Raw genomic sequence first — 17,091 nt, forward strand, 5'->3', positions numbered from 1 at the left:
TGTGAGAAATTAGCAGCGTTCCCTCAGCCAGGCCATCAGGCTATTTCTGTGTGGGTGATGAAAAAGCAATCACTCTGGTGTATTAAGGAATACTCTTTTCTGAAGCTGGGATCAGAGCAGATTCTAACGGAGCTTTTCACTTTTAACTCCACTTCCTGCCTGTGTGAGCTGTACCCAGGTGTTTGATGCTCGCAGTAAGTACTCAAAGAAAATTGTTCCATTACCCAGCACTGACATCTCTCACCTTAATGAACAGCAAGAGTCATGAACCTGTTTTCTTTTTTAAGCAACGCATGTAGAGATAAAGTATTGCCTTGTCTGCAAAGAACTTGCAGAGTACAAATGGCCCTTTTTAACTGTTTTTACACTCTTAAAATGATTTCTGCATTGACAACAGTGATGGAGAGGCTGGCTGCTTTCTCTGTGGCACCCCTTAGCCCACACAAACCTGGCTTCTAATTTCCTCTCCCCAAATTTATGAAATGGTTTCACCGAGTGTCCAAGCAATGGGCTGTCTGCGAACAGAAATTTACTGTACAGGAAATCATGGTAGCAATGTTCCGACACTTAAAAGCACCATGGGAGATCTCACTGGGATAATAAATGCAGCTCAGAACTGGATTCTTCTTCACTTATTTTCCTTGCACTCTTCTTGTAGAATCATAGAACCTACACTGCGGGAGGAGGCCATTTTGGTCCATCGAGCCTACACCAACCACAATCCCACCCAGGCCCTATCCCTGTAACCCCACATATTTATCCTCCTAATCCCCCTGACACTAAGGGGCAATTTAGCATGGCCAATCAACCTAACCTGCACATCTTTGGATTGAAGGAGGAAACCAGAGCACCCGGAGGAAACCCACACAGCCGTGAGGAGAACGTGCAAACTCTACATAGACAGTGACCCAAGGCTGGAATTGAACCCGGGGCCTTGGAGGTTTGGGTGTGTGCATGCGTGTATGGCTTTTTGGCCCACATTGTCAATGAAGCTGCAGACTTTGGCAAACGAGAGGCAAAACAGACTGTCAAGCCTTCACTCTTTGGGGACAAGCTCACAGAAACACAGCAGGGGGCTAATAATATGGTAGGCTGTGGTAACAGTCAAGAAAAGGGTGTAGGCCTCAAAGTTGCAGCTCAATGGGGCATAACCTGCCGACTGTAATCTGCACCAAACATTTCCTTAGTCTGATTAAGTGCGTGGAACAGGAAATGGAAATATTGAAGAAAAGTTACTCCCCATAATTATGGAGTTACTCCAGCTCTAATTGGCAGGAAGAGGGGAGGCGCTGGCCTAGTGGTATTATCGCTAGGTTATTAATCCAACAACTCAGCTAATGTTCTGGGGACCTGGGTTCAAAACCTGCCACAGCAGATGGTGGAACTTGAATTCAATTAAAAATACCTGGAATTAAGAATCTATTGTTGACTGCGAAACCATTGCCGATTTGTTGGAAAAACCCATCTGGTTCACTAGTGTCCTTTAGGGAAGGAAATCTGCTGTCCTTACCTGGACAGGCATACATGTAACTTCAGAGCCACAGTAACGTGGTTGACTCTCAGCTGCTCTCAGGCTACTTGGAATGGGCAATAAATGCTGGCCACTCATGTCCAAAAAAAGGTATCCAGGAGGAGGAAGCCTGTGGCAGGATTCTTACAGCTGTGTAGATAAAAGTGAAGGCTGCAGTGTGGGTGAGAAAACTAAATGCGGCACCTAGTACCGGAAGCTATTTAAACAGGGGAAACAGGAATGTGGTGGCAGTAAGGGACAGCATAATCGGGAATAGACACAATTCTCTACAGTTGAGAGTGAGAGTCCAGACAGCTGTGTTGCCAGGGTCCTGGACATTTGCTCGGGTCTGGAGAGGAACCTCAGTGGGATGGGGGAGAATCCAATTATTGTGGTCCATGTAGGTGCTAATGACATAGATAGCACTGAGAAAGAACTCCTGCGAAGGAAGTATGAGCAGCTAGGGGCTAAATTAATGAGCAGAATCTCAAAAGTATTAACCTCTGGATTATTACCTGAAATTTAAGCAAATTGGCAGAGGGTGAATAAGATTAGGGAATTGAATCTATTTTCACTGTGGAAGAGACAAATCACAGCTGAGAAATAGAAACATAGAAACTAGAAGCAGGAGGAGGCCATTTGGCCCTTCAAGTCTGCTCTGTCATTCGTTTTTATTATGGCTGATCATCAAATTCAATATCCTGATCCCCTTTTCCTCTCATATCCCTTGATCCCTTTAGCCCCAAGAACTATATCTAATTTCTTCTTGAAATCAGATATTTTGGCCCCAACTACTTTCTGTGGAGCTCAATTCCACACATTCACCACACTCTGGGTAAAGAAATTTCTCTCACCTCAGTTCTAAATGGTTTACCCCCTTATCCTCAAAGGGGAGGAACCAAAATCAATTAGAATGCCAGCGAAAGGGTATGAAGAAAATGATCAGAACTAAATGCTGACAAGTCCTCAGCTCCTGATGGACTTCATCCTTGGGATTTAAAAGACGTGGCTGCTGAGCAAGTAAATGCATTGATTTTAATTTTCAAAAATTCCCTAAATTCTGGAAAGGTCCCATCAGATTGAAAAATAATGAATGTAAGTGCTCTATTCAAGAAAGTAGGGAGACGTAAGACAGGAACATACAGTGCAGTTAGCTAATGTCTGTCATAGGGAGAATGCTGGAATCTATTAAGAACTTTATAGCAGGGAACTTCAAAAATCTTAATGCAATAAAGCAGTGTCAACATATTTTCATGGAAGAGAAATGTTTTTTGGCTAACAACGTTCTTTGAGGATGCAACAATTAAGCAAAGGGGAAAAATCTGCTTTTTTTTCATTCATATGATCAACGTGAATAACTTTGCACTTCATTATGTTGTAAAGGGGATAAAGGGGAGCCTGTAGATGTGGTACATTTGGCTTTCCAAAAAGCAGTTAACTAGGGGCCCCATCAATGGTCACCACAAAATAAGAGCTCATGAGTGAGGGGGTTATAAATTGGCATAAATAAAGGATGGGGTTGCCAACAGCAAACAAAGGGTAGGAATAAATGGGTCACATTTGGGTTGGCACGATCCAATGAGCGGAGTGCCAGAGGAATCATTTCAAGGGCCTCAATATTTATATTGTATGTCAATGAGTTGGAGGTTGGACTGAATGTCTGGTTGCTCTATTTGCTGATGACACAGATGAGTAGGAGAGTAAGTTTTGAGGAGGAAATATAAAGCCTTCACAGGCATATAGACAGCTTAAGTGAGTAGGCAGAAAATGAAGTAGATGGAGAATAATGTAGGAAAATGTGAACTTGTCCACTTCAGCAGCAATATTTAAATGGAGAGAGATTGCAGAACTCTGCAGCACAGAAAGATAAAGCAATGCCAAATTTTCTTGGCCTCCTGAGGAAACAAATTAAGTCAATGCTATAGTTAAGAAAGCCCACCAACGCCTCCATTTCCTCAGGAGGCTAAGGAAATTTGGCATGTCCGCTACAACTCTCACCAACGTTTATAGATACACCATAGAAAGCATTCTTTCTGGTTGTATCACAGCTTGGTATGGCTCCTGCTCTGCCCAAGACCGCAAGGAACTACAAAGGGTTGTGAACGAAGCCCAGTTCATCACGCAAACCAGCCTCCCATCTATTGACTTAGTCTATACTTCCCACTGCTTTGGAAAAGCAACCAACATCATCAAGGACCCATGCATTCCCAACATTCTCTGTTCCATCTTTTTACGTCGGGAAAAACATACAAAAGTCTGAGGTCGTGTACCAACTGACTCGAGAACAGCTTTTTCCCTGCTGCCATCAGACATCTGAATGGACCTACCCCATATTAAGGTTTCTCTACACCCTGGCCATGACTGTAACACTACATTCTCAACCGTCTTCTTTCCTTCTCTATGAATAGTAGGCTTTGTCTGTATAGCATGCAAAGATTAATACTTTTATTTTATAATAATACATGTGACAATAATAAATCAAATTAAGATGCGGAAGTCCTGATACCTGATTCAGTATGTAGGTACAGCAATGATTAGGAAGGCAAATGGAATGTTGTTGTTTATTGCAAGGGGGAATGGAATATAAAAGTAGGGACATTTTGGCACTGTTGCACTGGGTGTTGGTGAGGCCACATCTGGAGTACTGTGCAGAGGGCAGTGGATGCAAGGACCTTGCACATTATTGTTAGATAACTGACTGACAAGGGAGTCAAAGGGTATAGTGAGGTAGGAAGAAAAGATCACAATCAGATCAGCCATGATCTAATTAAATGTTGGAGCAGGCTTGAATGGCCCATTCCTGCTCTTAATTCACATGTTTGCATCTTCATATGAGTGAGACACTATTGACTGTGATGCCATCCCAGACCCACACCATTTACCAGGCCTCACCGAGAGATGCTGATTACAGGTAAGTGAGTGAATGGAAACTTGGTGTTCCTAAGCCCAGGCACAACGTAACCTCTTCCTATTTACATAGGATTAATTAGGTACAAATCACAATTATTTAGCCAATTTGCAGTCATTCACTTTTCAGTACAGATAAGTTACTTTAAATGTATATGTTTTAATAATCGCCTTCAGAAAAAGCGCTGAGTATTCACAAGGGTAAACAAATGTTTATGATCCTCATGCATTTATCTTTAATGGCTTTTTAACTTAAGATATTGAAAGCCCAATACCCGAGCCATATGTACTCATTATAAGCCTTAAATTAGCTCCAGTGAGATTTGTCTAATCAAGCAAAAGAGAGATCAACCCACTTACCATCTGCAGGAAGCTTCGTAGACTTGGGGGCTAACAGCTGAATCTACTGATCACCCTGACAGTGACAACAGCTAGTGACTATAATTTTTTTCAACATGGGGTGTAATTACTGTCCTTTCATTACAGGCGACAGTGTTGACAGGCGGGCAATCGCTACAATTTCAATACCCTCTGATTAGTTGCTTTCATTTCAGTCTTTTATTCTGCAAAACTAATTTGTATGTTTAGATCTGTCCACACAAATATGTCAAATCTGATGAAGGCAAGTGTGACGTCTTATGAATTAGGAGGATCGTTTAACAAAAATATTCTCTGGTCTGCTTCTCGATATGGGATATCAAATGTAGCAAGTTATGAAAGACTTCCAATCTGTCTTTGAAGGGAATTCAATGGAATTTTGTTGGGATTATCTTAACTCTTATCTGCTGTTCTGAAGCAGAACTACATAGGTCACCACTTTGACCCAGTTATATAGAAAATGTAAGAAAATAGTAGGCCATTCGGCCCTTCGAACCTGCTCTGCCATTCATTTTGATGATCACCGAATCCAATATCCTGATCCCACCTTTCCTCCATAACCCTTGATCCCTTTCGCCCCAAAAGCTATATCTAATTTTTTCTTGAAATCACGTGACATTTTGGAATCTGACAACGTTACAAGATATGATATAAAATTCCTTTTAAAACTATTCCTAAGATTTAGAAATGTTTGTTTTATATTGTCACATGGTTTTGGCTAGAGTGAAAAGCGTATGCATTCTGAACCAGAGGTTTTATAAAAATTTCTTTCATGGGACATGGGCTAGGCCAGCATTAATTGCCCATTCCTAATTGCCCTTGAGAAGGTGGTGGTGAGTTGCCTTCTTGAACCGATGCAGTCTGTGGTCTATCCACAGTAATGTTAGGGAGAGTTTTCTGAGATTTTGACAGTGACAGTGAAGCGGTTGTGTAGTAGTTCCAAGTCGGAGTGATGTGTGGCTCATACGGGAACTTGCAGGGAGTGGTGTTTCCCTGCATCCCTCCTTTCTTGAAAGAAAACAGCCCCTGTTTCATTAATCTGTTCTTGTAGCTGAAGTCTCTCATATTCCAAACAATACTCATCAAACTTCTCTGCAACATTCAGAGGGTGCTTTCCCTGTTCGTCCACGTAGAATGTTAAGTGAAAGATGCACCATAGAAAGCATCCTTCCTGGTTATATCACAGCTTGGTATGGCTCCTGCTCTGTGTTGTGGACATAATCCAGTCCATCATGCAAACCAGCCTCCCATCTATTGACTCCTTCTACACTTCCTGCTGCCTCGAAAAAGCAGCCAGCATAATCAGGGACCCCAGATATATTCCCTTCCACCTTCTTCTGTCAGGAAAAAGATATAAAAGTCTGAAAACATGTACCAACAGACTCAAGAACAGCTTCTCTGCTGTCATCAGACTTTTCAACAATACTAAATTGATATTTATCTTCATCCGACCTGCAACTGCAACAGTATGTTCTGCACCCTATCCTTTCCTTCTCCCCTATGTACTTTATGAACAGTGTTTTGCCTGTATAGCACACAAGAAACAATTTTCACTAAATCCCAATTTTTTTTGTTCATTCATGAGACATGAGTGTCGCTGGCCAACATTTTTTGCCCATCTCTAGTTGCTCTTGGAGGGCAGTTGAGAGTCAACCACATTGTTGTGGCTCTGGAATTACGTGAAGGCCAGATGGGGTAAGAACGGCAGATTTCCTTCCCTAAGGGACATTAGTGAACTAGATGGGTTTTTCTGACAATGGTCAATGGTTTCATGGTCATCAGTAGATTTAAAATTTCAGATATTCTTATTGAATTAAAATTCCACCATCTGCGTGGTGGGATTCAAACCTGCGTCCCCTGAACATTAGCTGAGTTTCTGGATTAATAGTCTAGTGATAATAACACTAGGTCATAGCTTCCCCTAATGTGACAATAATAAATCATGATGTGGAGATGCTGGCATTGGACTGGGGTGGGCAATAATAAATCAAATCTAATTAAACTAAAAGGAACTTTAAAACATGGTCAGCACCTCAATTCTTTCTACTGAAGTCACCAGAGTTTTGTCCTCTCAATTCTAGGTTAGGTTGCAGGTTAATGAAGAGGTTTGGAATGTGTATGAAATGCATGCAGACAGGTGGAGAGATGGCATCACCACAGTTCATTGTAGCTGTGATTGACAGCCAGTCTCACTGGCCCACTTTCAACATCTGGCACATCTGTGTTAACAAGCACTCAAGCTCATCACAACGAAAAAAAAACAAGTTTAAAACCTGTTTGGGTAAAACAATTGGAAGTGCAGAAGGAAATGTCTTTTCAAGTTCTGCCTTTCATTACTTATGCATTGTTTGCTCGAGAGTGATTTACAAATACCTTTTCACTTGTTTAAAACATTACTGGCTTTCTGCGACAATGCTAAAAAGGCATTAGCGAATCTGCAGCCTATTTCACATCTCCCAATTTTTATTTGCATTGGCTTCAACGGGAAGCGATGTAAATGAGTTGCTGCGCAATCAATCATTTTCCATTACTGCACAATTAAATCAAAAATTCACTCCCTGAAGTCCCATTTCCATTTTCTTTCTCTCTCATCTGCCTCTCTTCTTCCCCTGCCCCTTCCCTGGTCATTTATCCGTACTATAATATCCTTACTTTGAGCAAAAAGTGGTGGGCTCTGCAGTATTTTACTTGGGTGACTGACTAGGGTTGTCCTTCAGACACTGCAGAATGATGATCCCAAGTTTAAATTTATTTATTAGTGTCACAAGTAGGCTTACATTAACACTGCAGTGAAGTTACTGTGAAAATCCCCAAGTTACCACACTCTGCGCCTGTTTGGGTACGCTGAGGGAGAATTTAGCACGGCCAATGCACCTAACCAGCACGTCTTTAAGACTGTGGGAGGAATGGGGAGCACCCGGAGGAACCCTGTACAGACGTGGGCAGAACATGCAGACTCTGCACAGACAGTGACCCAAGCCGGGAAGTGAACCTGGTGTCCCTGGTGTTGTGAGGCAGCAGTGCTAACCACTACACCACCGTGCTGCCCCTATCCTTTCATCTCCAAGCTATTTGGTTTCTGCTTCATAGCCATGGCTCCCCTAATGCTGCCTGTTTGGTCCTGTCAAGGAGCACCATGATTACAGGTGATCCAACATCTCTCCCGCCCCCCCCGGGCTGTGACCACAAGGTCAGCATCGTGGTTCAATTCTGATAAAAGTTTGTGGTGAACATTCTCGCCGCTCTGAGAAATGTTTCCTTTCTTTAAACCATTCTGAATTAACCCCTCTCATAGCTTTCCTTTCCCGGCACTGGTTTTATTCTTAACTGGCAAGGGAGCCATCTGCAGCTCAGTCACCTTCACTGTGTCTAGACTTTAGCGGAATGGCCCAAACACAGTCTACATGGTGTAGCTCTCCTGTGACAGACAGATTCTTGCTGCTTTTTTAACAGCAGCAGTACATAGCTGTCAATTTCACAACTTAAAACCCAAGAGCAAAGTAAACTAGTAGATTGTTTTGTGGTTATTTTTCTGAGTTATATTACTTGCAGTGAGACGCCACTGAAAAGGGCAAGGTTTGAACTTTGCCACTTTACCCTGAGAAAACGATCATCGCTGTATTCCTGACAAATGCTCAGAAGCTGGAGGAGCTCGAAAGTGTTGACATTTGCCGGCAGTCTCCTGTGTTGTTGCTCAGCGTCAGATGACATTCTAGTTTGTGACGTCGGAAACATGGTACCAAATGCACAAAAGGTGAAATATTTCAGGTGTTGGAGACAATAAGATATAGGAGCAGAATTAGGCCACTCGGCCCATCTGCTCCACCATTCAATCGTGGCTGATATTTTTTTCTCATCCCCATTCTCCTGCCTTTTCCCCATAACCCCTCAGTAATCAAGAACCTATCTATCTCTGTCTTAAAGGCACTCAATGACCTGGCCTCCACAGCCTTCTGCGGCAAAGAGTTCCACAGATTCACCACTCTCTGGCTGAGGAAATTCCTCCTCATCTTTGTGTTAAAGCATCATCCCTTTAGCCTGAGGTTGTGCCCTCTGGTTCCAGATTTTCCTACTAGTGGAAACAGCCTCTCCACGTCCATTCTCTAAGTTTCAATAAGATCCCCCCCTCATCCTTCTAAACTTGAATGAGCACAGACCCAGAGTCCTTAGCCGTTCCTCATGAAGATCAGGAATAGAAGCAGAAGATGCTGGAAATGCTCAGCAGGTCAGGCAGCACCTGTGGTGAGAGAAGCAAAATAAATGGACGGATTCTCCAGCCATTCACGCCAGTGGGATTCTCCTGTCCTGCTGCAGTGAATGGAGAGTTGGCTGAGCGCCAAATTTTCCATCCTCGCTAGCAGCTGTGGCAGGGCGTGAATAGTTGGAGAATTCCAGCTTATGTTTTAAGTCTGTGATCTTTCATCAGTTCTTCACACTAATGTGTAACGCACAATCTACTTAATCTGCTGCCAGGGTACAGACCATATATGTCTGCATTCAAGTGCCTGCTGTTTTAGTGCCACAAAGTCTAATTGCAATAGTTATTTACACCCTGCAGGAACTCAGTTTCAATTGCTTTGTCTGCAAGTGAAGTTTTTCAAATTGAACCCATCTTAATTATTTTTCCTAGCCTGAAAATTCGTATCAAACGTCTCGTTCTACTCTTTACTTACACCTTTTGAGTATGATTGAAGTATCACTGATGATCTCAAAATCATGTTTTGCTTTGCAGTTATCATGTTCAACTAACTTGTTGGACGTTTATTGAGGAGAAACAGAGGGTTGAGGAGGGTAACGCTGTGGATGTGGTGTACATAGACTTTCAAAAGGTGTTCAGTACAGTGCCACACAACAGACTTGAGTCAAGTTATAGCTCAGGGAATAAAAGGGACAGGAGCAATATGGATAAAAAATTGGCTGAACAATAGGGAACAGACAGTAGTGGTCATTGGATATTTTTCAGTTGGAGGAAGGTTGGTAGAGAAGTCCCCAAGGGGTCTATTTTGGAACCGTTTTGTTCCGTGATATATATTATTGATCTAGATCTTGGTGTGCAAGGGACAATTTCAAATTTTGCAAATGGTACAAAACGTGGAAGCATTGTAAACTGTGAGGAGGAGAATGTAGAACCTCAAAAGAATATAGACATGTTGGGGAGTGGACAGATAGGTGGCAGATGAAATTCAATGTGGACAAGTATGAGGTATTTTTGATTTATTATTGTCACATGTATTGGCATACAGTGGAAAATATTGCTTCTTACACATTATACAAAGCATACCGTTCATCAAGAAGAAAAGACAAGGGTGCAGGTATGGTATTTTGGTAGGAAGAACATGGAGACAATATAAAATAAGGGGTACAATTCTTAACAGAATCTGGGGACAGGGGGAGTTGGTTGTCTAAATGCATAAATCATGAAGATGGTAGGAGAGAGCCATTAATAGTACATAGCATTCTGGGCTTTATTAATAGGAGCGTACAGTACATTAGTGAGGAGATTATTCTGAACTTCTACAAGGCACTATAGACTTCAGCTGGAATATTGTGCACAGTTCTGGGAGTCACACTATAGGAAGGATTTGAATATATCTAAGAGAGTGAAAAAGCGATTTACAAGAATCGTTCCAGGAATGAGAAACCTTAGTTACGAGGATAAATTGGAGAGTTTGGTTCTGTTCTCCTTGGAGAGAAGAAGGCTAAGAAGAGATTTGATAAAGATGTTCAGAATCATGACAGGGCTGGACAGAATAGAGAAACTGTCCCTGCTGGTAAAAGGATCGAGAACGAGGGCACAGATTTAACATGATTTGCAAAAGAAGCAGATGTGATGTGAGAAAAGACTTTTTTTTCCACAAAACCAGTAGTTCAGGTCTGGAATGCACTGCCTTGCAGTGTGGTGGAGGTAAATTCAATCGAGGCATTCGAGAGTTCATTTGATGATTATGAAACAAAGTGCAGGGGTACAGGGGAAAGGCAGAAGAATGGCAGTAAGTCATAATGCTGAATAAGTCATAATGTTCATTCGGGGAGCTAGTGCAGACATGATGGGCTGAATAGCCTCCTTCTGTGCAGTAACAATTCTCTAATTTTAAGCCTTTTCAATTAAGCAACTTTAACCACGTATAGTTCAGGTCACCCTATTACAGAAAGGATATCATTAAACTGGAAAGAGTGTGGAAAAGATTTACTAGGATGCTACTGGGACTTGATGGTTTGAAATTTAAGGAGAAGCTGGGATTTTTTTTCTCTGGAGCGTAGGAGGCTGAGGGATAATCTGAAGAGGTCTATAAAATAATGAGGAACATAGATAAGCTAGATAGTCAACATCTTTTCCCAAAGGTAGTCTAAAACTAAAGGGCATAGATTTAAAGTGAGAGGGGAGAGATACAAAAGGTCCAGAGGATAGTGAGTGTCTGGAATGAGCTGCCAGAGGTATTTGTAGAGGCAGGTACAATTTTGTCTTTTAAAAAAACATTTAGACATTACATAGGCAATTGGGACTGGCTTAGTGGCGGCATTGACAAGTTGGGCCAAAGGGCCTGTTTCCATTCTGTAATATTAAGAATGGAGAATAAGGACTTTTTGTGTCTGATATGTCCCCTCATACAGTGGTTTGAGAGTGTTGGAAACAACTGCCTTGTGGTAGAGATGTTCAAAATCTTCAGGAGGATGGGCAGAGTGGACAGAGAGAAACTGCCCCCGATTCATAAAAGGATCAAGAAGTAGATGGCACAGCTTTAAGGTGATTTGCTGTCTACTCTGCCCATCCCCCTCTGGATTTTAGCCACAGAAACATAGGAGCAAGAGGAGGCCATTTGGCCCTTCAAGCCTGCTCCGCCATTCATCACGATCATGGCTGATTGTCCAACTCAATAGCCTAATCCCTTTAACTTTTGATCCCATTCGTCCCAAGTGCTATATTCAGCTGCCTCTTGAATACATTCAATGTTTTGGCATCAACTACTTCCTGTGGTAATGAATTCCACAGGCTCACCACTCTTTGGGTGAAGAAATGTCTCCTCACCTGCATCCTGAATCCTCAAACATCTTTACCATGTGGCAGTTGTTCCCAAACGCTGAGACCACTATGTATGAGGGGATATATTGAATGCAGAGGAACTTTAGTGTGGGAAAAATTTATCAATAACTTCTTTCCAGTTTTCAAATTGCACACATCCTTTCCATCATATCGAGTGTACAAAAATCAATAGATGGTTAAAATGTAATTAGAAGAAGACAGCAGGCATTAAAACTTTCTTCATTAATATTGTAATAATCAGGAATAAATAACAAAGGAAAAAATAATTTCCCCCATTGATTTGAAAGTACATTTTCTGGTATACCTATAAAACCAGTAATTTATTTGATTGTGATTTATTATTATCTACAGAATCTTTGATAATGAGCATGTTACATAGAAACTAGAAGTAGGAGTAGGCCATTGGGCTTGCTCTGTCATTCATTATACTTGTGGCTAATCATCAAATTCAATATCCTGATCCTCCAACCCCCTGCCCCACTTTCCTCTATACCCCTTGATCCCTTTAGCTCCAAGAGCTATATCTAATTTCTTCTTGAAATCGGACAACGTTTTTGGCCTCAACTTCTTTCTGTGGTAGGCCATTCAATTTAAAACATTGAATGATCTACTCCTGTTTTAGCTTCTATGCTTCCGGATAAGTTATTTGGGACGACAGAATACAAAGACCAGCAAATTAACAGGAGTGGGTTTAAGCAGTAATTCTGGGTCACAGTTCTACCGATTACTTGGATAACAGAGACACCTATGTCAGATTCCTATTTATTGACTTTAGCTCAGCCTTCAATACCATTATTCCCACAAAACCCATCTCTGAATTCCATGGCCTGGGTTCTAGGCTTCCTAGCCCACAGACTGCAATCAGGAAGGATAGTCAACAACACCTCCTCCATGATCATCCTCACCACTGGTGCCCCTCAAGGCTGTGTCCTCAGCCCCCTACTATACCCCTTATACACCTATGACTATGTGGCCAAATTCCCCTCCACTTTAATTTTAAAGTTTGCTGATGATACCACCATAGCGGGTCGGATCTCAGACAATGACAAGGTGGAGTACAGAAAGGAGATAGAGAATCTGGTGAACTGGTGTGGCAACAATAATCTCTCCCTCGATGTTAACAAAAAACCAAGGAGATAGTCATCAACTTCAGGAAGCGTAAAGGATAACGTGCCCCTGTTTACATCAATGGGGACGAAGTAGAAAGGGTCGAGAGCTTCAGGTTTCTCATTGGTCAGATCACCAACAATCTGTCCTGGTCCTTCCCTGCCAATACTATAGTTAAGAAAGCCCACCAACACCTCCTACTTTCTTAGGAGGCTAAGGAAATTTGACATGTCCACTACGACTCTCTCCAACTTTTACAGATGCACTATCAAAAGCATTCTTTCTGGTTGTATCACAGCTTGGTATGGCTCCTGCTCTGCCCAAGACTTCAAAAAATTACGAAGGGTCATGACCGAAACCCAGACTGTCACGCAAACCAGCCTCCCACCATTGACTCTGTTTACATTTCCCGATTCCTCAGAAAAGCAGCCAGCATAATTAAGGACCCCACGCACCCTGACATTCTCTCTTCCACCGGGAAAAAGATACAAAAGCCTGAGGTCACGTATCAGCCGAGTCAAGAACAGCTTCTTCTCTGCTGTCATCAGACTTTTGAATAGACCTACCTTGTATTAAGTTGATCTTTCTCTACATCCTAGCTATGACTTTAACAGTACATTCTGCACCCTCTCCTTTCCTTCTCTATGTACGGTATGCTTGGTTGTATAGCGTGCAAGAAATAATACACAATACTTTTCACTGATTCCTAATACATGTGACAATAATAAATCAAATCAAATCAGATGTTAATTGCATGGCTTATGGCATCACTACCAATTATCTATTACTCTGATCAGTTATTTTGTTGAAATAATGCACAATGAAAAGCCTTGTTTTAATAATTCTGGTCGTTCTTGAAAGCTTATAATATACACTGAGCTTTGATTCCTATGTCAGACAGCAATGTAGGAGTGATAGGATGTCAGAGTAGCAACAATAAGTGTTAGAGCACAGCCTTCTCGGCACAGTTTGTTCGAGGTCTTTTGCAAGCTTGTTCCTTTGTGCTTTCCTGAAAGCACTGATTCCAGCTGGGATATGATCTGTGGGCACTCAATGTCCTTCATTGCCTTGATAAAGCAGCCACTGTGGACCTGTGCCATTGAGCATTTCATCTGTGCAAAATATCACAGCAGAGACACATCCGTTACTCCCCCAAAATTCACAGCACACAACTTCCGACAAAAATCACTGGGTTTGCCATCAAGAGGAAAGCTCAGGCTCGTTCAGTCCTCTGGTGTACTGAGGCCAACCATAACATATCTCTACCATTGCTTCAGTTGAGACCAGCTCTGCTGCCTCACAGCGCCAGTGACCAGGGTTTGATTCCTGGCTTGGGTCACTGCCTCCCACAGTCTGAAAGACATGCTGGTTGGGTGCATAGGCCATGCTAAATTCCCCCTCAGTGTGCCCGAACAGGCACAGGAGTGTGGCGATTAGGGAATTTTCCCAGTAACTTCATAGAATCATAGAAACCCTACAGTGCAGAAAGAGGCCATTTGGCCCATCAAGTCTGCACTGGCTACCATCCCACCCAGGCCGTACCCACATATCCCTACACGTTGACCCACTAATCCTTCTAACCTATGCATCTCAGGACACTAAGGGGCAGTTTTAGCATGGCCAATCAACCTAACCCGCACATCTTTGGACTCTGGGAGGAAACCAGAGCACCTGGAGGAAACCCACGCAGACAATGACCCAAGCCAGGAATCGAACCCAGGTCCCTGGAGCTGTGAAGCAGCAATGCTAACCACTGTGCTGCCCTTCATTGCAGTGTTAATGTAAGCCTACATGTGGCTAATAAATAAACTTTAACTTTCCTTACCAGGGATTGAGGCTGAGTCTGCCCAACCTTCATGAGCTGGCCACCGTCTGCAGTAACTCCACAATTTGATTAAATTTAAGACAAGTGAGAGAGTGCAAGAGATTACATGGGATTGACAATAACAGTTCTAAATACAGAGGGATTACGTCAACCTTTGAATGTATGTAAATAGATTTTACTTAATCAAACTGTTTTATCTGTGGCTTAGACAGAATATGCGGTGAGGAACAACAAGCACAGCAAGTTGAATGCCCTGAAGAGAAACCATTTTCTGATGTTCACTATGTATGTTAATTTATGGTAGCTCATCATGTATAAATCTCTTTCATAACCTTGTGAATTTCATCAGCCATTGCTGATAGTCAGAGCAGCAGAAAGGAGTTTACAAACACAATATTTCAAACAAAGCGGTGAATACGATTAACAAGACATCAAGGAGAAATGAATGTTTTTAGTGTATTCATGTTAAACATCTTTACGGATTGCAATCAGATCTTAACTTGTCGTTGTGGAATCTGCACATTCTCGCTGTGTCTGCGTGGGTTTCCTCCGGGTTTCCTCCCACACTCCAAAGATGTGCGGGTTAGGTGGATTGGCCATGCTAAATTGACCCTTATTGTCCCAAGATGGGTAGGTTAGATGAGATTAGCCATAGAGGTAAGTGAGTGGGATTTCAAGGTTAGGGCAGGGGAGAGAGCCTGGGTAAGATACTCCATCAATGAGCTGATGCACACTTGATGGGCCGAATGGCCTCCTTCTGCACTGTAAAGATTGTATTATCAATGATGTTTTCCTTTTTAGATTGTCATAGTTCAGCTAACGGTCTCCTAGAATGTATAGCTAGCATTTCTCAAGGGGCAATTTAACAGTGTCGTACTCCTTTGAGTTTTGCATTTGAGATGTTGGCTGTCAGGATGATGTGCTAAACCCTGTCTATTATTTAAACAAAAGATCTGTGTTTAGTTTCATTCATAGCTCTGTGACACCCCAAAGCACTTTACAGTCAGTCAAATATTTTTTGAAGTGTAATGTCAGAAATGCACCAGTCAATTTATGTTACAGCAAGGTCCCACAGATGGCAATGAGAAAATGACCAGGTAATGTATTTCATGGATGTTGAAGAAGGATAAACTTTAGTCAGGGTACTGGACACAGCTCTCCCACTTTTCTGCAAAATAGTGTTATGGAATCATCAATGTCCACCTTAGGTTGTGGCTTAACTGAAGTTCAAAGACAGTGGCTGGAATTCTCTGGCCATTCTCACTGGTGGGATTCTCCAATCCCGCCGTCAGCCCACCACCGCCTCAAGAGTTTCCCACTGGCGTGACGTAACGTCATTGGGAATTCCCATTCGCAGTGGTGAGACCAGAGAATCCTGCCGCTAGAAGATGACATGCCACCTCCCACTGGTGGGAAACACGTGGAGAATGTCACCGAGTACCTCTGACAAGACAGCACCCCTGCATGGAGTTTCTGGAGTGTTATTTGAATCCACAACTTGGTGATTCTGAGGGAAAAGTGCTACAAACTCAGAGTCACAGAATCACAGAATTGTTACAGCGTTGAAGGAGAGGCCATTTGGCCCATCATGTCTGCACTGGCTGTCCAAACGAGCATCATAAATTAATGCCATTCCCCTGCCTTTTCACTGTAACACTGCATATTGTTTCTATTCAAGTAGCCACATAACATCCTCTCGAATGCCTTGATTGAAAATCTACCTGCACCGCACTTCCAGACAGTACCGGAACTGAACCACAGCTGACACTTACGTAGACATAAAGGATCCTGTGACACTTATTGAAGAAAATCAGGAAGGTCTTCCCAACATTTTGCCTCAATCAATATCATTAAAAATAGATTATTTGGCCATTCTCACACTTCTGATTGTGTGTGCTTGCGGTGCATGAATTATCTTTGTCTATGTTACTAAGTGGCTCAGTTCTGAAAATTTTTTGAAAATACAACTTCAAGTGCTTTAGGGCATTCTGATGTTGTGAAAAGCACTACATAAATGCAAATATTTCATTTCTTTTGTTTTTCTTTTCCAGGGCTTGCCCGTGCATTGAGGCATCCCTGAGGAGACCAGTGCTGCTGAGGGCTGCAAGGCAAAGATTTTTCAAAACTTCATTCATAGGACATGGGCATCGCAGGCTGGCCAGCATTTTTTGCCCATTCCTAGTTGATTTTTGATTTGATTTATTATTGTCACATGTATTAACATTACAGTGAAAAGTATTGTTTCTTATGTGCTATTGAGACAAAGCATACTGTTCATAGACAAGGAAAGGAGACAGTGCAGAATGTAGTGTTACAGTCACA

Source organism: Carcharhinus amblyrhynchos, chromosome 27 (genome assembly GCF_965287045.1).
Source record: "Carcharhinus amblyrhynchos chromosome 27, sCarAmb.v2.hapA, whole genome shotgun sequence".
In the NCBI taxonomy this organism is placed as follows: domain Eukaryota; kingdom Metazoa; phylum Chordata; class Chondrichthyes; order Carcharhiniformes; family Carcharhinidae; genus Carcharhinus; species Carcharhinus amblyrhynchos.